The sequence below is a fragment of the Ranitomeya variabilis genome, chromosome 1 (assembly GCF_051348905.1).
Source record: "Ranitomeya variabilis isolate aRanVar5 chromosome 1, aRanVar5.hap1, whole genome shotgun sequence".
Lineage (NCBI taxonomy): Eukaryota > Metazoa > Chordata > Amphibia > Anura > Dendrobatidae > Ranitomeya > Ranitomeya variabilis.
In genome coordinates this window covers 802,297,250-802,320,973 of record NC_135232.1, presented here as the reverse complement: position 1 = coordinate 802,320,973, position 23,724 = coordinate 802,297,250, and the positions used below count along the sequence as shown (strand labels likewise).

Below are 23,724 nucleotides of genomic sequence, written 5' to 3'. Positions count from 1 at the left end.
ACTCAGATTCCTTCTGACTACCTTGCTCCCAGTCCATCCAGGATAAGCTAAGTTTTGTTTGCTCATTTTTTGATCAGCAGTGTTTATCATGTTTTCTGTTCCAGCTTGCTAAAATGTAATTCCCTCGCTTGCTGGTTGCTCTAGTGGGCTGAGTTTCTCCCCACACACCGTTAGTTGGTGTGTGGGTTCTTGAAATCTCAGGATGGATATTTTGTAAGGGTTTTTTATTGATCGCATAGACCCCTGCTCTATTTTCTGCTTTCTAGTACTAGTGGGCCTCTTTTGCTGAATCTGATTTCATCCCTATGTATGTGCCTTCTTCTTACTTCACCGTTAATATTTGTTGGGGGCTTCTATATCTTTGGGGATTATTTCTCTGGAGGCAAGCGAGGTCTTTCTTTCTCTTTAGGGGTAGCTAGTTCCTCAGGCTGGCTTGAGACGTCTAAGATTTTTTTAGGCACGTTCACCGGCTACCTCTAGTTGTTTTGGATAGGTTCAGATTTGCGATCAGTCCAGTTACCATCTCCCTAGAGCTCGTCCTTAGTTTAATCACTTGCTGATCTATTTGTGATCCTCCGCCACTAGGGATCATAACAGTACAGCCGGCCATAAAGTGTTAATTGCATGGCAGAAGCAGGAGAAAAGAAGCCTTGAGAATTTTTTTTTTTTTTTTTTTGCCGTGTGTCTAGCTGCTGTGGCTAGCTTCTCTCCTCCTCTTAATCTTGGTGTGGCTCTGAGTTCAGCTGCTGACATGGATGTCCAGAGCTTGGCTTCCAGTCTGGATCATCTTGCTGCTAGGGTTCAAAGTATTCAGGATTTTGTTGTTCACAGTCCTATGTCAGAGCCTAGAATACCTATTCCGGAGTTGTTTTCTGGAGATAGATCTAGGTTCCTGAATTTTAGGAACAATTGTAAGTTGTTTCTTTCTTTGAAACCTCGTTCCTCTGGTGATGCCGTTCAGCAAGTTAAGATTATCATTTCCTTTTTGCGTGGTGACCCCCAAGATTGGGCCTTCGCATTGGCGCCAGGGGATCCTGCATTGCTTAGTGTAGATGCGTTTTTTCTAGCCCTTGGATTGCTCTATGAGGAACCTAATCTTGATAACCAGGCTGAAAAAACGTTATTGGCCCTCTCGCAGGGGCAAGATGAAGCAGAGGTGTACTGCCAGAAATTTCGGAAATGGTCGCTGCTTACTCAGTGGAATGAGTGTGCCCTGGCTGCAAATTTCAGAGAAGGTCTTTCTGAAGCCATTAAGAATGTCATGGTGGGGTTCCCTACGCCTGCAGGTCTGAATGAGTCAATGACTCTGGCCATTCAGATTGATCGGCGTTTGCGGGAGCGCAAACCTGTGCACCATTTGGCGGTGTCTTCTGAACAGACACCTGAATCTATGCAGTGTGACAGAATTCTGACCAGAAGTGAACGGCAAAGTTATAGACGGCAAAATGGCTTGTGCTTTTACTGTGGTGACTCAGCTCATGTTATCTCAGCATGCTCTAAGCGCAAAAAAAAGGTTGATAAATCTGTCACCATTGGTACTTTACAGCCTAAGTTCATTTTGTCTGTTACCCTGATTTGTTCCCTGTCATCTTACCCGGTTAATGCCTTTGTAGATTCAGGTGCTGCCCTGAGTCTGATGGATTGGTCATTTGCCAGGCGCTGTGGTTTTGATTTGGAGCCTTTAAAATTCCCTATTCCACTAAGGGGAATTGATTCTACACCATTGGCTACGAATAGACCTCAGTACTGGACACAAGTGACCATGTGCATGACTCCTGTTCATCGGGAGGTGATTCGCTTTCTTGTACTGCATAATTTGCATGATGGCGTCGTGTTGGGTCTACCATGGTTGCAGACATAATCCAGTCCTGGATTGGAAAGCTATGTCGGTGTCAAGTTGGGGATGTCAGGGAATTCATGGTGACGCTCCTGTGGTGTCAATTGCTTCGTCCACTCCTTCTGAAGTCCCTACGTTTTTGTCAGACTACCAGGATGTATTTGAGGAGCCCAAACTCAATTCTCTACCTCCTCATAGGGACTGTGATTGTGCTATAAATTTGATTCCTGGTAGTAAGTTTCCTAAGGGACGACTTTTCAATTTATCTGTGCCGGAGCATGCTGCCTTGCGGAGTTATATAAAGGAGTCTTTAGAGAAGGGACATATTCGCCCGTCCTCATGCCCTCTTGGTGCAGGATTCTTTTTTGTGGCTAAAAAGCATGGTTCCCTGAGACCCTGTATTGATTATCGCCTTTTGAATAAAACCACGGTCAAATTTCAGTATCCTTTGCCGTTGTTAACTGATTTGTTTGCTCGCATTAGGGGGTCTAGTTGGTTCACCAAGATAGATCTTCGTGGTGCGTATAACCTTGTGCGTATAAAACAGGGTGATGAATGGAAAACTGCATTTAATACGCCTGAAGGCCATTTTGAGTACTTGGTGATGCCTTTTGGACTTTCTAATGCTCCTTCAGTCTTTCAGTCCTTTATGCATGACATCTTCCGTGAATATCTGGATAAGTTTATGATTGTGTATCTGGATGATATTCTGGTTTTTTCGGATGATTGGGAGTCTCATGTTAAGCAGGTCAGGATGGTCTTTCAGGTCCTACGTGACAATGCTTTATTTGTGAAGGGCTCAAAATGTATTTTTGGAGTCCAGAAGATTTCTTTTTTGGGTTTCATTTTTTCTCCTTCTACTATTGAGATGGACCCAGTCAAGGTTCAGGCTATTCATGACTGGACGCAGCCTACATCTGTTAAGAGTCTTCAGAAGTTCTTGGGTTTTGCTAATTTTTACCGTCGCTTCATAGCTAATTTTTCTGGCGTTGTTAAGCCTTTGACGGATTTGACCAAGAAGGGTTCTGATGTGACTAATTGGTCTTCTGCGGCTGTGGAGGCCTTTCGGGAGCTGAAGCGTCGGTTTTCTTCGGCTCCGGTCTTATGTCAGCCAGATGTCTCACTTCCCTTGCAGGTGGAGGTTGATGCTTCCGAGATTGGAGCGGGGGCTGTTTTGTCGCAGAGCAGCCCCGATGGCTCTGTGATGAAGCCATGTGCTTTCTTTTCAAGAAAGTTTTCGCCTGCCGAGCGGAATTATGATGTCGGTAATCGGGAGCTGTTGGCTATGAAGTGGGCATTTGAGGAGTGTCGACATTGGCTCGAGGGAGCTAAACATCGTGTGGTGGTCTTGACTGACCACAAGAATTTGATTTATCTCGAGTCGGCCAAGCGGCTGAATCCCAGACAGGCTCGTTGGTCGTTGTTTTTCTCTCGTTTTGATTTCATGGTCTCGTACCTGCCGGGTTCGAAGAATGTGAAAGCTGATGCTCTTTCTAGGAGTTTTGTGCCTGACTCTCCTGGAGATTCAGAGCCGGCTGGTATCCTTAGAGAAGGGGTGATTTTGTCTGCCATCTCCCCAGATTTGCGACGTGTGCTGCAAGAGTTTCAGGCGGATAGACCTGACCGCTGTCCACCGGAGAGACTGTTTGTCCCGGATAGATGGACCAACAGAGTCATCTCCGAGGTTCATTCTTCGGTGTTGGCGGGCCATCCTGGAATATTTGGTACCAGAGACTTGGTGGCCAGGTCTTTTTGGTGGCCTTCCTTGTCGCGGGATGTGCGTTCCTTTGTGCAGTCTTGTGGAATTTGTGCTCGGGCGAAGCCTTGCTGTTCTCGTGCCAGTGGTTTGCTGTTACCTTTGCCTGTCCCGAAGAGGCCTTGGACGCACATTTCCATGCATTTTATTTCAGATCTCCCTGTCTCTCAGGGAATGTCTGTCATCTGGGTGGTGTGTGATCGTTTTTCTAAGATGGTCCATTTGGTGCCCTTGCCTAAGTTGCCTTCCTCCTCCGAGTTGGTTCCACTATTTTTTCAAAATGTGGTTCGTTTGCACGGGATTCCTGAGAACATTGTTTCTGACAGAGGATCCCAGTTTGTGTCTAGATTTTGGCGGACCTTTTGTGCTAAGTTGGGCATTGAATTGTCTTTTTCGTCGGCCTTCCATCCTCAGACGAATGGCCAAACCGAGCGAACTAATCAGACCTTGGAGACTTATTTAAGATGTTTTGTTTCTGCTGACCAGGACGACTGGGTTACTTTTTTACCGTTGGCCGAGTTTGCCCTTAATAATCGGGCTAGTTCTGCTACTTTGGTTTCTCCTTTTTTTTGTAATTCGGGGTTTCATCCTCGTTTTTCCTCGGGTCAGGTGGAGCCTTCTGACTGTCCTGGAGTGGATGTTGTGGTGGATAGGTTGCATCAGATTTGGAATCATGTGGTGGACAAGTTGAAGTTGTCACAAGAGAAGGCTCAGCTCTTTGCCAACCGCCGTCGCTGTGTGGGTCCCCGACTTCGCGTTGGGGACTTGGTGTGGTTGTCTTCTCGCTTCGTTCCTATGAAGGTCTCCTCTCCTAAGTTCAAGCCTCGGTTTATCGGTCCTTATAAGATTCTGGAAGTCCTTGGCCCTGTGTCATTCCGTCTGGACCTCCCGGCATCATTTGCTATTCATAATGTGTTCCATCGCTCGTTGTTGCGGAGGTATGTGGTACCTGTGGTTCCTCCGGTTGAGCCTCCTGCCCCGGTGCTGGTTGAGGGAGAATTGGAATACGTGGTGGAGAAGATCTTGGATTCTCGTGTTTCTAGACGGAGGCTCCAGTATTTGGTCAAGTGGAAGGGCTATGGTCAGGAGGATAATTCTTGGGTTGTCGCCTCTGATGTTCATTCGGCCGATTTGGTTCGTGCCTTCCATGTGGCTCATCCTGATCGCCCTGGGGGTTTTCATGAGGGTTCGGTGACCCCTCCTTAAGGGGGGGGTACTGTTGTGAACTCTGTTTTCAGGCTCCCTCTTGTGGTCACTGGTGGTATGGTGTGACTTTTGCTTTGGGCTCCCCCTGGTGGCTTTGTTTGTTATCCTGCTGGTCTCTGGCTATCAGCTGGTTCGTTATCCTCTGGGAGGTTCCTATATAGCTCTGTTTTACTTCCACTTGTTGCCGGCTGTCGATGTAATCAGTGCTACTCAGATTCCTTCTGACTACCTCGCTCCCAGTCCATCCAGGACAAGCTAAGTTTTGTTTGCTCATTTTTTGATCAGCAGTGTTTATCATGTTTTCTTGTCCAGCTTGCTAAAATGTGATTCCCTCGCTTGCTGGATGCTCTAGTGGACTGAGTTTCTCCCCACACACCGTTAGTTGGTGCGTGGGTTCTTGAAATCTCAGGATGGATATTTTGTAAGGGTTTTTTATTGATCGCATAGACCCCTGCTCTATTTTCTGCTTTCTAGTACTAGTGGGCCTCTTTTGCTGAATCTGATTTCATCCCTATGTATGTGCCTTCTTCTTACTTCACCGTTAATATTTGTTGGGGGCTTCTATATCTTTGGGGATTATTTCTCTGGAGGCAAGCGAGGTCTTTCTTTCTCTTTAGGGGTAGCTAGTTCCTCAGGCTGGCTTGAGACGTCTAAGATTTTTTTAGGCACGTTCACCGGCTACCTCTAGTTGTTTTGGATAGGTTCAGATTTGCGATCAGTCCAGTTACCATCTCCCTAGAGCTCGTCCTTAGTTTAATCACTTGCTGATCTATTTGTGATCCTCCGCCACTAGGGATCATAACAGTACAGCCGGCCATAAAGTGTTAATTGCATGGCAGAAGCAGGAGAAAAGAAGCCTTGAGAATTTTTTTTTTTTTTTTTTTGCCGTGTGTCTAGCTGCTGTGGCTAGCTTCTCTCCTCCTCTTAATCTTGGTGTGGCTCTGAGTTCAGCTGCTGACATGGATGTCCAGAGCTTGGCTTCCAGTCTGGATCATCTTGCTGCTAGGGTTCAAAGTATTCAGGATTTTGTTGTTCACAGTCCTATGTCAGAGCCTAGAATACCTATTCCGGAGTTGTTTTCTGGAGATAGATCTAGGTTCCTGAATTTTAGGAACAATTGTAAGTTGTTTCTTTCTTTGAAACCTCGTTCCTCTGGTGATGCCGTTCAGCAAGTTAAGATTATCATTTCCTTTTTGCGTGGTGACCCCCAAGATTGGGCCTTCGCATTGGCGCCAGGGGATCCTGCATTGCTTAGTGTAGATGCGTTTTTTCTAGCCCTTGGATTGCTCTATGAGGAACCTAATCTTGATAACCAGGCTGAAAAAACGTTATTGGCCCTCTCGCAGGGGCAAGATGAAGCAGAGGTGTACTGCCAGAAATTTCGGAAATGGTCGCTGCTTACTCAGTGGAATGAGTGTGCCCTGGCTGCAAATTTCAGAGAAGGTCTTTCTGAAGCCATTAAGAATGTCATGGTGGGGTTCCCTACGCCTGCAGGTCTGAATGAGTCAATGACTCTGGCCATTCAGATTGATCGGCGTTTGCGGGAGCGCAAACCTGTGCACCATTTGGCGGTGTCTTCTGAACAGACACCTGAATCTATGCAGTGTGACAGAATTCTGACCAGAAGTGAACGGCAAAGTTATAGACGGCAAAATGGCTTGTGCTTTTACTGTGGTGACTCAGCTCATGTTATCTCAGCATGCTCTAAGCGCAAAAAAAAGGTTGATAAATCTGTCACCATTGGTACTTTACAGCCTAAGTTCATTTTGTCTGTTACCCTGATTTGTTCCCTGTCATCTTACCCGGTTAATGCCTTTGTAGATTCAGGTGCTGCCCTGAGTCTGATGGATTGGTCATTTGCCAGGCGCTGTGGTTTTGATTTGGAGCCTTTAAAATTCCCTATTCCACTAAGGGGAATTGATTCTACACCATTGGCTACGAATAGACCTCAGTACTGGACACAAGTGACCATGTGCATGACTCCTGTTCATCGGGAGGTGATTCGCTTTCTTGTACTGCATAATTTGCATGATGGCGTCGTGTTGGGTCTACCATGGTTGCAGACATAATCCAGTCCTGGATTGGAAAGCTATGTCGGTGTCAAGTTGGGGATGTCAGGGAATTCATGGTGACGCTCCTGTGGTGTCAATTGCTTCGTCCACTCCTTCTGAAGTCCCTACGTTTTTGTCAGACTACCAGGATGTATTTGAGGAGCCCAAACTCAATTCTCTACCTCCTCATAGGGACTGTGATTGTGCTATAAATTTGATTCCTGGTAGTAAGTTTCCTAAGGGACGACTTTTCAATTTATCTGTGCCGGAGCATGCTGCCTTGCGGAGTTATATAAAGGAGTCTTTAGAGAAGGGACATATTCGCCCGTCCTCATGCCCTCTTGGTGCAGGATTCTTTTTTGTGGCTAAAAAGCATGGTTCCCTGAGACCCTGTATTGATTATCGCCTTTTGAATAAAACCACGGTCAAATTTCAGTATCCTTTGCCGTTGTTAACTGATTTGTTTGCTCGCATTAGGGGGTCTAGTTGGTTCACCAAGATAGATCTTCGTGGTGCGTATAACCTTGTGCGTATAAAACAGGGTGATGAATGGAAAACTGCATTTAATACGCCTGAAGGCCATTTTGAGTACTTGGTGATGCCTTTTGGACTTTCTAATGCTCCTTCAGTCTTTCAGTCCTTTATGCATGACATCTTCCGTGAATATCTGGATAAGTTTATGATTGTGTATCTGGATGATATTCTGGTTTTTTCGGATGATTGGGAGTCTCATGTTAAGCAGGTCAGGATGGTCTTTCAGGTCCTACGTGACAATGCTTTATTTGTGAAGGGCTCAAAATGTATTTTTGGAGTCCAGAAGATTTCTTTTTTGGGTTTCATTTTTTCTCCTTCTACTATTGAGATGGACCCAGTCAAGGTTCAGGCTATTCATGACTGGACGCAGCCTACATCTGTTAAGAGTCTTCAGAAGTTCTTGGGTTTTGCTAATTTTTACCGTCGCTTCATAGCTAATTTTTCTGGCGTTGTTAAGCCTTTGACGGATTTGACCAAGAAGGGTTCTGATGTGACTAATTGGTCTTCTGCGGCTGTGGAGGCCTTTCGGGAGCTGAAGCGTCGGTTTTCTTCGGCTCCGGTCTTATGTCAGCCAGATGTCTCACTTCCCTTGCAGGTGGAGGTTGATGCTTCCGAGATTGGAGCGGGGGCTGTTTTGTCGCAGAGCAGCCCCGATGGCTCTGTGATGAAGCCATGTGCTTTCTTTTCAAGAAAGTTTTCGCCTGCCGAGCGGAATTATGATGTCGGTAATCGGGAGCTGTTGGCTATGAAGTGGGCATTTGAGGAGTGTCGACATTGGCTCGAGGGAGCTAAACATCGTGTGGTGGTCTTGACTGACCACAAGAATTTGATTTATCTCGAGTCGGCCAAGCGGCTGAATCCCAGACAGGCTCGTTGGTCGTTGTTTTTCTCTCGTTTTGATTTCATGGTCTCGTACCTGCCGGGTTCGAAGAATGTGAAAGCTGATGCTCTTTCTAGGAGTTTTGTGCCTGACTCTCCTGGAGATTCAGAGCCGGCTGGTATCCTTAGAGAAGGGGTGATTTTGTCTGCCATCTCCCCAGATTTGCGACGTGTGCTGCAAGAGTTTCAGGCGGATAGACCTGACCGCTGTCCACCGGAGAGACTGTTTGTCCCGGATAGATGGACCAACAGAGTCATCTCCGAGGTTCATTCTTCGGTGTTGGCGGGCCATCCTGGAATATTTGGTACCAGAGACTTGGTGGCCAGGTCTTTTTGGTGGCCTTCCTTGTCGCGGGATGTGCGTTCCTTTGTGCAGTCTTGTGGAATTTGTGCTCGGGCGAAGCCTTGCTGTTCTCGTGCCAGTGGTTTGCTGTTACCTTTGCCTGTCCCGAAGAGGCCTTGGACGCACATTTCCATGCATTTTATTTCAGATCTCCCTGTCTCTCAGGGAATGTCTGTCATCTGGGTGGTGTGTGATCGTTTTTCTAAGATGGTCCATTTGGTGCCCTTGCCTAAGTTGCCTTCCTCCTCCGAGTTGGTTCCACTATTTTTTCAAAATGTGGTTCGTTTGCACGGGATTCCTGAGAACATTGTTTCTGACAGAGGATCCCAGTTTGTGTCTAGATTTTGGCGGACCTTTTGTGCTAAGTTGGGCATTGAATTGTCTTTTTCGTCGGCCTTCCATCCTCAGACGAATGGCCAAACCGAGCGAACTAATCAGACCTTGGAGACTTATTTAAGATGTTTTGTTTCTGCTGACCAGGACGACTGGGTTACTTTTTTACCGTTGGCCGAGTTTGCCCTTAATAATCGGGCTAGTTCTGCTACTTTGGTTTCTCCTTTTTTTTGTAATTCGGGGTTTCATCCTCGTTTTTCCTCGGGTCAGGTGGAGCCTTCTGACTGTCCTGGAGTGGATGTTGTGGTGGATAGGTTGCATCAGATTTGGAATCATGTGGTGGACAAGTTGAAGTTGTCACAAGAGAAGGCTCAGCTCTTTGCCAACCGCCGTCGCTGTGTGGGTCCCCGACTTCGCGTTGGGGACTTGGTGTGGTTGTCTTCTCGCTTCGTTCCTATGAAGGTCTCCTCTCCTAAGTTCAAGCCTCGGTTTATCGGTCCTTATAAGATTCTGGAAGTCCTTGGCCCTGTGTCATTCCGTCTGGACCTCCCGGCATCATTTGCTATTCATAATGTGTTCCATCGCTCGTTGTTGCGGAGGTATGTGGTACCTGTGGTTCCTCCGGTTGAGCCTCCTGCCCCGGTGCTGGTTGAGGGAGAATTGGAATACGTGGTGGAGAAGATCTTGGATTCTCGTGTTTCTAGACGGAGGCTCCAGTATTTGGTCAAGTGGAAGGGCTATGGTCAGGAGGATAATTCTTGGGTTGTCGCCTCTGATGTTCATTCGGCCGATTTGGTTCGTGCCTTCCATGTGGCTCATCCTGATCGCCCTGGGGGTTTTCATGAGGGTTCGGTGACCCCTCCTTAAGGGGGGGGTACTGTTGTGAACTCTGTTTTCAGGCTCCCTCTTGTGGTCACTGGTGGTATGGTGTGACTTTTGCTTTGGGCTCCCCCTGGTGGCTTTGTTTGTTATCCTGCTGGTCTCTGGCTATCAGCTGGTTCGTTATCCTCTGGGAGGTTCCTATATAGCTCTGTTTTACTTCCACTTGTTGCCGGCTGTCGATGTAATCAGTGCTACTCAGATTCCTTCTGACTACCTCGCTCCCAGTCCATCCAGGACAAGCTAAGTTTTGTTTGCTCATTTTTTGATCAGCAGTGTTTATCATGTTTTCTTGTCCAGCTTGCTAAAATGTGATTCCCTCGCTTGCTGGATGCTCTAGTGGACTGAGTTTCTCCCCACACACCGTTAGTTGGTGCGTGGGTTCTTGAAATCTCAGGATGGATATTTTGTAAGGGTTTTTTATTGATCGCATAGACCCCTGCTCTATTTTCTGCTTTCTAGTACTAGTGGGCCTCTTTTGCTGAATCTGATTTCATCCCTATGTATGTGCCTTCTTCTTACTTCACCGTTAATATTTGTTGGGGGCTTCTATATCTTTGGGGATTATTTCTCTGGAGGCAAGCGAGGTCTTTCTTTCTCTTTAGGGGTAGCTAGTTCCTCAGGCTGGCTTGAGACGTCTAAGATTTTTTTAGGCACGTTCACCGGCTACCTCTAGTTGTTTTGGATAGGTTCAGATTTGCGATCAGTCCAGTTACCATCTCCCTAGAGCTCGTCCTTAGTTTAATCACTTGCTGATCTATTTGTGATCCTCCGCCACTAGGGATCATAACAGTACAGCCGGCCATAAAGTGTTAATTGCATGGCAGAAGCAGGAGAAAAGAAGCCTTGAGAATTTTTTTTTTTTTTTTTTTGCCGTGTGTCTAGCTGCTGTGGCTAGCTTCTCTCCTCCTCTTAATCTTGGTGTGGCTCTGAGTTCAGCTGCTGACATGGATGTCCAGAGCTTGGCTTCCAGTCTGGATCATCTTGCTGCTAGGGTTCAAAGTATTCAGGATTTTGTTGTTCACAGTCCTATGTCAGAGCCTAGAATACCTATTCCGGAGTTGTTTTCTGGAGATAGATCTAGGTTCCTGAATTTTAGGAACAATTGTAAGTTGTTTCTTTCTTTGAAACCTCGTTCCTCTGGTGATGCCGTTCAGCAAGTTAAGATTATCATTTCCTTTTTGCGTGGTGACCCCCAAGATTGGGCCTTCGCATTGGCGCCAGGGGATCCTGCATTGCTTAGTGTAGATGCGTTTTTTCTAGCCCTTGGATTGCTCTATGAGGAACCTAATCTTGATAACCAGGCTGAAAAAACGTTATTGGCCCTCTCGCAGGGGCAAGATGAAGCAGAGGTGTACTGCCAGAAATTTCGGAAATGGTCGCTGCTTACTCAGTGGAATGAGTGTGCCCTGGCTGCAAATTTCAGAGAAGGTCTTTCTGAAGCCATTAAGAATGTCATGGTGGGGTTCCCTACGCCTGCAGGTCTGAATGAGTCAATGACTCTGGCCATTCAGATTGATCGGCGTTTGCGGGAGCGCAAACCTGTGCACCATTTGGCGGTGTCTTCTGAACAGACACCTGAATCTATGCAGTGTGACAGAATTCTGACCAGAAGTGAACGGCAAAGTTATAGACGGCAAAATGGCTTGTGCTTTTACTGTGGTGACTCAGCTCATGTTATCTCAGCATGCTCTAAGCGCAAAAAAAAGGTTGATAAATCTGTCACCATTGGTACTTTACAGCCTAAGTTCATTTTGTCTGTTACCCTGATTTGTTCCCTGTCATCTTACCCGGTTAATGCCTTTGTAGATTCAGGTGCTGCCCTGAGTCTGATGGATTGGTCATTTGCCAGGCGCTGTGGTTTTGATTTGGAGCCTTTAAAATTCCCTATTCCACTAAGGGGAATTGATTCTACACCATTGGCTACGAATAGACCTCAGTACTGGACACAAGTGACCATGTGCATGACTCCTGTTCATCGGGAGGTGATTCGCTTTCTTGTACTGCATAATTTGCATGATGGCGTCGTGTTGGGTCTACCATGGTTGCAGACATAATCCAGTCCTGGATTGGAAAGCTATGTCGGTGTCAAGTTGGGGATGTCAGGGAATTCATGGTGACGCTCCTGTGGTGTCAATTGCTTCGTCCACTCCTTCTGAAGTCCCTACGTTTTTGTCAGACTACCAGGATGTATTTGAGGAGCCCAAACTCAATTCTCTACCTCCTCATAGGGACTGTGATTGTGCTATAAATTTGATTCCTGGTAGTAAGTTTCCTAAGGGACGACTTTTCAATTTATCTGTGCCGGAGCATGCTGCCTTGCGGAGTTATATAAAGGAGTCTTTAGAGAAGGGACATATTCGCCCGTCCTCATGCCCTCTTGGTGCAGGATTCTTTTTTGTGGCTAAAAAGCATGGTTCCCTGAGACCCTGTATTGATTATCGCCTTTTGAATAAAACCACGGTCAAATTTCAGTATCCTTTGCCGTTGTTAACTGATTTGTTTGCTCGCATTAGGGGGTCTAGTTGGTTCACCAAGATAGATCTTCGTGGTGCGTATAACCTTGTGCGTATAAAACAGGGTGATGAATGGAAAACTGCATTTAATACGCCTGAAGGCCATTTTGAGTACTTGGTGATGCCTTTTGGACTTTCTAATGCTCCTTCAGTCTTTCAGTCCTTTATGCATGACATCTTCCGTGAATATCTGGATAAGTTTATGATTGTGTATCTGGATGATATTCTGTTTTTTTCGGATGATTGGGAGTCTCATGTTAAGCAGGTCAGGATGGTCTTTCAGGTCCTACGTGACAATGCTTTATTTGTGAAGGGCTCAAAATGTATTTTTGGAGTCCAGAAGATTTCTTTTTTGGGTTTCATTTTTTCTCCTTCTACTATTGAGATGGACCCAGTCAAGGTTCAGGCTATTCATGACTGGACGCAGCCTACATCTGTTAAGAGTCTTCAGAAGTTCTTGGGTTTTGCTAATTTTTACCGTCGCTTCATAGCTAATTTTTCTGGCGTTGTTAAGCCTTTGACGGATTTGACCAAGAAGGGTTCTGATGTGACTAATTGGTCTTCTGCGGCTGTGGAGGCCTTTCGGGAGCTGAAGCGTCGGTTTTCTTCGGCTCCGGTCTTATGTCAGCCAGATGTCTCACTTCCCTTGCAGGTGGAGGTTGATGCTTCCGAGATTGGAGCGGGGGCTGTTTTGTCGCAGAGCAGCCCCGATGGCTCTGTGATGAAGCCATGTGCTTTCTTTTCAAGAAAGTTTTCGCCTGCCGAGCGGAATTATGATGTCGGTAATCGGGAGCTGTTGGCTATGAAGTGGGCATTTGAGGAGTGTCGACATTGGCTCGAGGGAGCTAAACATCGTGTGGTGGTCTTGACTGACCACAAGAATTTGATTTATCTCGAGTCGGCCAAGCGGCTGAATCCCAGACAGGCTCGTTGGTCGTTGTTTTTCTCTCGTTTTGATTTCACGGTCTCGTACCTGCCGGGTTCGAAGAATGTGAAAGCTGATGCTCTTTCTAGGAGTTTTGTGCCTGACTCTCCTGGAGATTCAGAGCCGGCTGGTATCCTTAGAGAAGGGGTGATTTTGTCTGCCATCTCCCCAGATTTGCGACGTGTGCTGCAAGAGTTTCAGGCGGATAGACCTGACCGCTGTCCACCGGAGAGACTGTTTGTCCCGGATAGATGGACCAACAGAGTCATCTCCGAGGTTCATTCTTCGGTGTTGGCGGGCCATCCTGGAATATTTGGTACCAGAGACTTGGTGGCCAGGTCTTTTTGGTGGCCTTCCTTGTCGCGGGATGTGCGTTCCTTTGTGCAGTCTTGTGGAATTTGTGCTCGGGCGAAGCCTTGCTGTTCTCGTGCCAGTGGTTTGCTGTTACCTTTGCCTGTCCCGAAGAGGCCTTGGACGCACATTTCCATGCATTTTATTTCAGATCTCCCTGTCTCTCAGGGAATGTCTGTCATCTGGGTGGTGTGTGATCGTTTTTCTAAGATGGTCCATTTGGTGCCCTTGCCTAAGTTGCCTTCCTCCTCCGAGTTGGTTCCACTATTTTTTCAAAATGTGGTTCGTTTGCACGGGATTCCTGAGAACATTGTTTCTGACAGAGGATCCCAGTTTGTGTCTAGATTTTGGCGGACCTTTTGTGCTAAGTTGGGCATTGAATTGTCTTTTTCGTCGGCCTTCCATCCTCAGACGAATGGCCAAACCGAGCGAACTAATCAGACCTTGGAGACTTATTTAAGATGTTTTGTTTCTGCTGACCAGGACGACTGGGTTACTTTTTTACCGTTGGCCGAGTTTGCCCTTAATAATCGGGCTAGTTCTGCTACTTTGGTTTCTCCTTTTTTTTGTAATTCGGGGTTTCATCCTCGTTTTTCCTCGGGTCAGGTGGAGCCTTCTGACTGTCCTGGAGTGGATGTTGTGGTGGATAGGTTGCATCAGATTTGGAATCATGTGGTGGACAAGTTGAAGTTGTCACAAGAGAAGGCTCAGCTCTTTGCCAACCGCCGTCGCTGTGTGGGTCCCCGACTTCGCGTTGGGGACTTGGTGTGGTTGTCTTCTCGCTTCGTTCCTATGAAGGTCTCCTCTCCTAAGTTCAAGCCTCGGTTTATCGGTCCTTATAAGATTCTGGAAGTCCTTGGCCCTGTGTCATTCCGTCTGGACCTCCCGGCATCATTTGCTATTCATAATGTGTTCCATCGCTCGTTGTTGCGGAGGTATGTGGTACCTGTGGTTCCTCCGGTTGAGCCTCCTGCCCCGGTGCTGGTTGAGGGAGAATTGGAATACGTGGTGGAGAAGATCTTGGATTCTCGTGTTTCTAGACGGAGGCTCCAGTATTTGGTCAAGTGGAAGGGCTATGGTCAGGAGGATAATTCTTGGGTTGTCGCCTCTGATGTTCATTCGGCCGATTTGGTTCGTGCCTTCCATGTGGCTCATCCTGATCGCCCTGGGGGTTTTCATGAGGGTTCGGTGACCCCTCCTTAAGGGGGGGGTACTGTTGTGAACTCTGTTTTCAGGCTCCCTCTTGTGGTCACTGGTGGTATGGTGTGACTTTTGCTTTGGGCTCCCCCTGGTGGCTTTGTTTGTTATCCTGCTGGTCTCTGGCTATCAGCTGGTTCGTTATCCTCTGGGAGGTTCCTATATAGCTCTGTTTTACTTCCACTTGTTGCCGGCTGTCGATGTAATCAGTGCTACTCAGATTCCTTCTGACTACCTCGCTCCCAGTCCATCCAGGACAAGCTAAGTTTTGTTTGCTCATTTTTTGATCAGCAGTGTTTATCATGTTTTCTTGTCCAGCTTGCTAAAATGTGATTCCCTCGCTTGCTGGATGCTCTAGTGGACTGAGTTTCTCCCCACACACCATTAGTTGGTGCGTGGGTTCTTGAAATCTCAGGATGGATATTTTGTAAGGGTTTTTTATTGATCGCATAGACCCCTGCTCTATTTTCTGCTTTCTAGTACTAGTGGGCCTCTTTTGCTGAATCTGATTTCATCCCTACGTATGTGCCTTCTTCTTACTTCACCGTTAATATTTGTTGGGGGCTTCTATATCTTTGGGGATTATTTCTCTGGAGGCAAGCGAGGTCTTTCTTTCCCTTTAGGGGTAGCTAGTTCCTCAGGCTGGCTCGAGACGTCTAGGAATTTTTTAGGCACGTTCACCGGCTACCTCTAGTTGTGTTGGATAGGTTCAGATTTGCGATCAGTCCAGTTACCATCTCCCTAGAGCTTGTCCTTAGTTTATTTACTTGCTGGTCTATTCGTGATCCTCAGCCACTAAGGATCATAACATTTGGCTGGGCAATATACTACGTAACTGGGCAATATACTACGTGGCTGGGCAATATACTACGTGGCTGGGCAATATACTACGTAACTGGGCAATATACTACATGGCTGGGCAATATACTGTGTGGCTGGGCAATATACTACGTGGGCTGTGCAGTGTACTACGTGGGCTGTGCAATATACTATGTGGACATGCATATTCTAGAATTCCCGATGAGTTAGGGTATGTGCACACGATGCAGATTTAGTGCAGAATTGGTGGCAGAACTGCAGCAGATTTTTCTGCTGCTGAAATGCTGCAGAACTGCACTGTGATTTACAGTACAATGTAAATCAATGTGAAAAAAAAAAAGCTGTGCACATGGTGCAGAAAAATCTGTGCAGAAAGGCTGCAGATTTCAAAGAAGTTCATGTCACTTCTTTTGTGCGTTTCTGCAGCGTTTCTGCACCCCTCCATTAATAGAAATCTGCAGTGGTAAAAACTGCACAAAAAACGCATAAAAAATGCACCTGCGGATTCTGCCAGGAGATGCAGATTTAGTGCAGAAAATTCTGCACCACATTTCCTACGTGTGCACATAGCCTTAGAATCGGGCCACCATCTAGTGTTTTTATAAAAGAGAAGACACTTTATACTTCTGTAATAGATCGCCATCTGGTGGCCAATCATAATAATGACATTGGTTGCTTTATTATATTATATAAGCACAAAGATTTATTTTAACATGTTCATAATAATACATTCCTCACATACCTCGCTGCTACCGGTACTTATATTTATATATTACGTGAGTCTTCCTGCCTTTTAATTCCAGTACCTATTCCTGAATTTTTATGTAATTTTTTTTTACATATATACAAATAAAATAAACATTATCTTTTAATTATTTTTATCTTATCACTTCTATTTTTTGGTCTTGGTTACCAATTTGTGACATCCATTGCAAATATTTGTGATCATATAACCATCTTGAATGTATTTCTGATTGCCTTGAGGGGTGCAGTTTTTAGAATGGTGTCACTTTTGGGTATTTTCTGTCATATAAGCCCCTCAAAGTCTCTTCAAATGTGATGTGGTCCCTAAAAAAATTATTTTGTGAATTGGAAAATGTTTGAAAAGAGAGAATTCGCTGGTCAACTTTTAACCCTTATATCTTCCTAACCAAAAAATTATGTTTCAAAAATGATGCAAATGTAAACTAGACATGTGGGAAATGTTTTTATGAATTATTTTGTGTGATATATATGATAGATGCACTCTGATTTTAGGGCATCAAAAAAGTTTTAAATCAGAATCTGTGAGATCCATTTAAGTGTTCCAGAGTTATTATTACATAAAGTGACACTGATCAGATTTAAAAAATGAGGTCCTGTGATTAACCTACAAAATGGCTCGGTCGTTAAGGGTTTAATTAGCCTGTTAGGGTTATGCCTTATTCACTATCATCATTAGGAAAGGCCAGATGATGCAGAGTTCCTAGGTTTATAAAAACGTAGCCTCCTGTAACCTTGTGCCAAAAACAGCAGCTATGGGTTCTTGTGTGATTGTGACCTAATCATCCTTGTTCTGAGTTTCAAAAAAGTCCTGTAAAAATGGGCCGCTAAAATCACGGTTAGACTGGAGTCACACACAACGTATAAAAATACGGTCCATTTTTGATGGCCGAGATACGCAGAAAATTTCCTGTACAGTGATCCGTATTTAATGTGAGAATGCGATTTTTTTTCTCCAAAAATTATCCGTATGGCATCCATACGGAGAGATTTTCTCACCGGCTTGCAAATAGAATGGATCTATGGGCTCAACTATTCGTAAAAACATATATGCAGTCTAAATATATATATATAATATATAATTGCCTAGAATACTACTTCCTGCAATTTGTGCCAACTTCCGTGGCTTTGTCCGGAGCTAATGTCCGGAGCTAATGTCCGGAGCTAATGTCCGGAGCTAATGTCCGGAGCTAATGTCCGGAGATAAGTGACGTCACCAGTGTCCTACACCCAGGCAGAGCACAGTGGCCCCAGGCAGAGCACAGGGGCCCCAGGCAGAACATGGGGCCCCAGGCAGAGCACAGGGTCCCCAGGCAGAGCACAGGGGCCCCAGGCAGCATATGGGGCCCCAGGCAGAGCACAGGGGCCCCAGGCAGCATATGGGGCCCCAGGCAGAGCACAGTGGCCCCAGGCAGAGCACACACCAAATCGGAGGCCGAGGGGCCCCGCCAACCAAATCGGAGGCCGAGGAGCCCCGCCCACCAAATCAAAGGCCGAGCGGCCCCGCCCACCAAAGCGGAGGCCGAGGGGCCCGGCCCCGCCCACCAAAGCGGAGGCCGAGGGGCCCCGACCACCACATCGGAGGCCGAGGGGCCCCGCCCACCAAATCGGAGGCCGAGGGTCCCCGCCCACCAAATCGGAGGCCGAGGGTCCCCGCCCACCAAATTGGAGGCCGAGGGTCCCCGCCCAGAAAAATCGGAGGCCGAGGGGCCCCGCCCACCAAATCGGAGGCCGAGGGACCCCGCCCACCAAATCGGAGGCCGAGGGGCCCCGCCCACCAAATCGGAGGCCGAGGGGCCCCGCCCACCAAATCGGAGGCCGAGGGTCCCCGCCCACCAAATCGGAGGCCGGGGGTCCCCGCCCTCCAAATCGGAGGCCAAGGGGCCCCGCCCACCAAATCGGAGGCCAAGGGGCCCCGCCCACCAAATCGGAGGCCGAGGGTCCCCGCCCACCAAATTGGAGGCCGAGGGTCCCCGCCCACCAAATCGGAGGCCGAGGGTCCACACCATCCAAATCGGAGGCCGAGGGTCCCCGCCCACCAAATCGGAGGCCGAGGGTCCCCGCCCACCAAATCGGAGGCAGAGTGTCCCCGCCCACCAAATCGGAGGCCGAGGGTCCCCGCCCACCAAATCGGAGGCCGAGGGTCCCCGCCCACCAAATTGGAGGCCGAGGGGCCCCACCAACCAAATCGGAGGCCGAGGAGCCCCGCCCACCAAATCGAAGGTCGAGGGGCCCCGCCCACGAAAGCGGAGGCCGAGGGTCCCCGCACACCAAATCGGAGGCAGAGGGACCCCGCCCACCAAATCGGAGGCCGAGGGGCCCCGCGCACCAAAGCGGAGGCCGAGGGTCCCCGACCACCAAATCGGAGGCCGAGGGTCCCTGCCCACCAAATCGGAAGCCGAGGGTCCCCGCCCACCAAATCGGAGGCCGAGGGTCCCCGCCCACCAAATCGGAGGCCGAGAGTCCCCGCCCACCAAATCGAAGGCCCAGGGGCCCCGCCAACCAAATCGGAGGCCGAGGGGCTTCGCCAACCAAATCGGAGGCCGAGGAGCCCCGCCCACCAAATCAAAGGCCGAGCGGCCCCGCCCACCAAAGCGGAGGCCGAGGGGCCTGGCCCCGCCCACCAAAGCGGAGGCCGAGGGTCCCCGCCCACCAAATCGGAGGCCGAGGGTCCCCGCCCACCAAATCTGAGGCCGAGGGTCCCCGCCCACCAAATTGGAGGCCGAGGGTCCCCGCCCACCAAATTGGAGGCCGAGGGTCCCCGCCCACCAAATTGGAGGCCGAGGGTCCCCGCCCACCAAATCGGAGGATAAGGGGCCCCGCCAACCAAATCGGAGGCCGAGGGGCCCCGCCAACCAAATCGGAGGCCGAGGAGCCCCGCCCAACAAATCGAAGGCCGAGCGGCCCCGCCCACCAAAGCGGAGGCCGAGGGGCCCGGCCCCGCCCACCAAAGCGGAGGTCGAGGGGCCCCGACCACCACATCGGAGGCTGAGGGGCCCCGCCCACCAAATCGGAGGCCGAGGGGCCCCACCCACCAAAGCGGAGGCCGAGGGTCCCCGACCAATAAATCGGAGGCCAAGGGTCCCTGCCCACCAAATCGGAGGCCGAGGGTCCCCGCCCACCAAATCGGAGGCCGAGGGTCCCCACCCACCAAATCGGAGGCCGAGAGTCCCCGCCCACCAAATCGGAGGCCGAGGAGCCCCGCCAACCAAATCGGAGGCCGAGGGGCCCCGCCAACGAAATCGGAGGCCGAGGAGCCCCGCCCACCAAATCGAAGGCCGAGCGGCCCCGCCCACCAAAGCGGAGGCCAAGGGTCCCCGCCCACCAAATCGGAGGCCGAGGGTCCCCGCCCACCAAATCGGAGGCCGAGGGTCCCCGCCCACCAAATTGGAGGCCGAGGGTCCCCGCCCACCAAATTGGAGGCCGAGGGTCCCCGCCCACCAAATTGGAGGCCGAGGGTCCCCACCCACCAAATCGGAGGCCGAGGGTCCCCGCCCACCAAATTGGAGGCCGAGGGGCCCCGCCCACCAAATCGGAGGCCGAGGGGCCCCACCCACCAAATCGGAGGCCGAGGGGCCCCGCCCATCAAATCGGAGGCCGAGGGGCCCCGCCAACCAAATCGGAGGCCGAGGGTCCCCGCCCACCAAATCGGAGGCCGAGGGTCCCTGCCCACCAAATCAGAGGCCGAGGGTCCCCGCCCATCAAATCGGAGGCCGAGGGGCCCCGCCAACCAAATCGGAGGCCGAGGGTCCCCGCCCATCAAAGCGGAGGCCGAGGGTCCCTGCCCACCAAATCGGAGGCCGAGGGTCCCCGCCCACCAAATCGGAGGCCGAGGGTCCCCGCCCACCAAATCGGAGGCCGAGGGGCCCCACCAACCAAATCGGAGGCCGAGGGGCCCCGCCAACCAAATCGGAGGCCGAGGAGCCCCGCCCACCAAATCGGAGGCCGAGGGTCCCCACCCACCAAATCGGAGGACGAGGGGCCCCACCAAGCAAATCGGAGGCCGAGGAGCCCCGCCCACCAAAAGTAAGTGCGGCCCCAAAAGTAAGTGCGCCCCCGGGTGCAAAAGTAAGTGCGCCCCCAGGCGCAAAAGTAAGTGCGCCCCCGGGTGCAAAAGTAAGTGCGCCCCCGGGTGCAAAAGTAAGTGCGCCCCCGGGCGCAAAAGTAAGTGCGCCCCCGGGTGCAAAAGTAAGTGCGCCCCCGGGTGCAAAAGTAAGTGCGCCTCCGGGTGCAAAAGTAAGTGCGCCCCCGGGTGCAAAAGTAAGCGCGCCCCCGGCCCCGGGTGCAAAAGTAAGCGCGCCCCCCAGTCCCGTGTGTGAAAAGTGCTGCTGTAAAGCTGGTAGCGCTGTTCAAGCACCATGTATTTCCTTCAGGAAATGCCCATCTAATATATAATTGCCTAGAATACTACTTCCTGCAATTTGTGCCAACTTCCGTGGCTTTGTCCGGAGCTAACAGGGGCCCCAGGCAGCATATGGGGCCCCAGGCAGAGCACAGGGGCCCCAGGCAGCATATGGGGCCCCAGGCAGAGCACAGGGGCCCCAGGCAGCATATGGGGCCCCAGGCAGAGCACAGTGGCCCCAGGCAGCATATGGGGCCCCAGGCAGAGCACAGGGGCCCCAGGCAGCATATGGGGCCCCAGGCAGAGCACAGTGGTCCCAGGCAGAGCACAGGGGCCCCAGGCAGAGCACAGTGGCCCCAGGCAGAACATGGGGCCCCAGGCAGAGCACAGTGGCCCCAGGCAGAGCACAGGGGCCCCAGGCAGAACATGGGGCCCCAGGCAGAGCACAGGGGCCCCAGGCAGAGCACAGGGGCCCCAGGCAGCATATGGGGCCCCAGGCAGCATATGGGGCCCCAGGCAGAGCACAGTGGTCCCAGGCAGAGCACAGGGGCCCCAGGCAGCCTATGGGGCCCCAGGCAGAGCACAGTGGCCCCAGGCAGAACATGGGGCCCCAGGCAGAGCACAGGGGCCCCAGGCAGAGCACAGGGGCCCCAGGCAGCATATGGGGCCCCAGGCAGAGCACAGTGGTCCCAGGTAGAGCACAGGGGCCCCAGGCAGCCTATGGGGCCCCAGGCAGAGCACAGGGGCCCCAGGCAGCATATGGGGCCCCAGGCAGAGCACAGAGGCCCCAGGCAGCATATGGGGCCCCAGGCAGAGCACAGTGGCCCCAGGCAGAGCACAGGGGCCCCAGGCAGAACATGGGGCCCCAGGCAGAGCACAGGGGCCCCAGGCAGAGCACAGGGGCCCCAGGCAGCATATGGGGCCCCAGGCAGAGCACAGGGGCCCCAGGCAGCATATGGGGCCCCAGGCAGAGCACAGCGATATTTTGGAGCACTGTGCGGTGTTTCAGACCCCCTGTGTGATGTCTGAGGCCCTGTTCTTAAGTATATTAAAGATTAAAGTAACGTATATTAAAGTATATTATAGATCAAATTTGACACGTTTATGAGCACCATTGAGTGATATACTCAAGAATGACATAATTTTTCAACATTTTATGGTTTCAAACTGTAAACACTCAGAGTTTTTTTTACTTCAACCAGAAAACCTTAACGGTTCATAAAAAACTTGACTGTTCAGGATATGATAAAAGTCATAGTATTCTGAATCTTTAACTTATAAAGATACCTTTACATGGGGTGATTATTGGTTCCAGAGAGGCTTTCGGCCGATAATCGTACACATGGCTGGTGACAGGACAATACAATATAAACGTTCAAAGGTAAACACTGATAACATTAAAATCTAATATATAATTGCCTAGAATACTACTTCCGGCAATTTGTGCCAACTTCCGTGGCTTTGTCCGGAGATAATGTCCGGAGATAAGTGACGTCACCAGCGTCCTACACCCGCTCAGGGTGGACAAAGATATATGCCTTCGTGGTGCGCGGCACTTTTCTGATTGGTTGCCGCCTGCCGCGAGCGACCAATCAGAAATGTGCCGTACTGTCAAGAATTGTCAAGAGCTGGTGAGTGCAGCCATTTTTTGTTCTTTCTTACTATTATTTATTAATTGTATTATTCTTACATTTGAATAAATAAAGTATATATGGATTCTAGACTCCCGATTCTTTAGAATCGGGCTGCCATCTAGTATATATATATATATATATATATATATATATATTTATATATATATATATATATATATATATATATATGTATATATATGTCATTGAGACACATGTATATACATATATTTATATTTCATATAGCGCTAGATAGCAGAAAAGCCGGTAATTCAATTGCCGGCTTTTGCTTTCTCCTTCCCAAACCCGACAGGATATGAGACATGGTTTTCCTACAGTAAACCTTTTCATATCCCTTATTTTTTTACATATTCCTCACTGCTAATGTTAGAAGTGTCTGTGGAAAATTCGGGGGCTCTAGCTGTTAAAATAAAGGGTTAAATAGCGGAAAAAACTGGCGTGGGCTCCCGCACAATTTTCTCCACTAGATAGGGAAGGCCAGTGACTGAGGGCAGATATTAATAGCCTAGAGGGGGTCCATGGTTATTGCCCCCCCCCCCCCCCCCCCCTGGCTAAAAATATCTGCCCCCAGCCACCCCAGAAAAGGCACATCTGTAAGAAGCTCCTATTCTGGCACTTGGCCACTCTCTTCCCACTCCCGAGCAGTGGTGGGATATGGGGTAATAAGGGGTTAATGCCACCTTGCTATTGTAAGGTGACATTAAGCCAGGTTAATAATGGAGAGGTGTCAATAAGACACCTATCCATTATTAATCCTATGTTCATAAAGGGTTAAAAAAAACACACACACATTAGGAAAAAAGTATTTTAATGAAATAAAGACACATGGTGTTGTAATAGTTTATTAAACGCTCAATCCAATTGACGACCCATGTCACCTGAAACAAAGTTAAAATAAAAAAAAACAATATCTCATACCTCTCCGGCGTTACAGTAAAGTCCCACGCTGTAAATCCATCAGGAGGGGTTAAATAATTTTACAAGCAGGAGCCTGCTAATGCAGCTGTGCTCCTGCTTGTAAAAAGTGGGGAATGAATGGAAGCAGGGGAACGTAGCTACCTAGACTTGCGGTGCTGCGCCCCCTGCTGGCATAAACTCATATGAATTCGAGCGTGGGAATTTTTCTGAATATTTTCTCACGCTAGGGTTCATATGAATTTATGCAGATTGTGAAAAACTGATGCAACAGATCTGTTTTTTCGACCGATTCGACTAGGGGGGCTGGCTAATTGGATCTGAAAAAAGCGGAGCATGCTCAGCTAAAAAAAAACGGAATCCGTCGCCTTATTCCGTCTTTAGAAAATCCATAGGCGCCATAGGCTTCCATTCTAGCAAACGATGG

General features: G+C 49.3%; 1 protein-coding gene across 1 annotated transcript in view; it reads left to right on the top strand.

Annotated features, from left to right (window-relative positions):
- TEX15 (testis expressed 15, meiosis and synapsis associated) overlaps positions 1-23,724 on the top strand; it is a 247,059-nt gene that overhangs the window by 98,613 nt on the left and 124,722 nt on the right. The gene's annotated exons all lie outside the window — the stretch shown is intronic.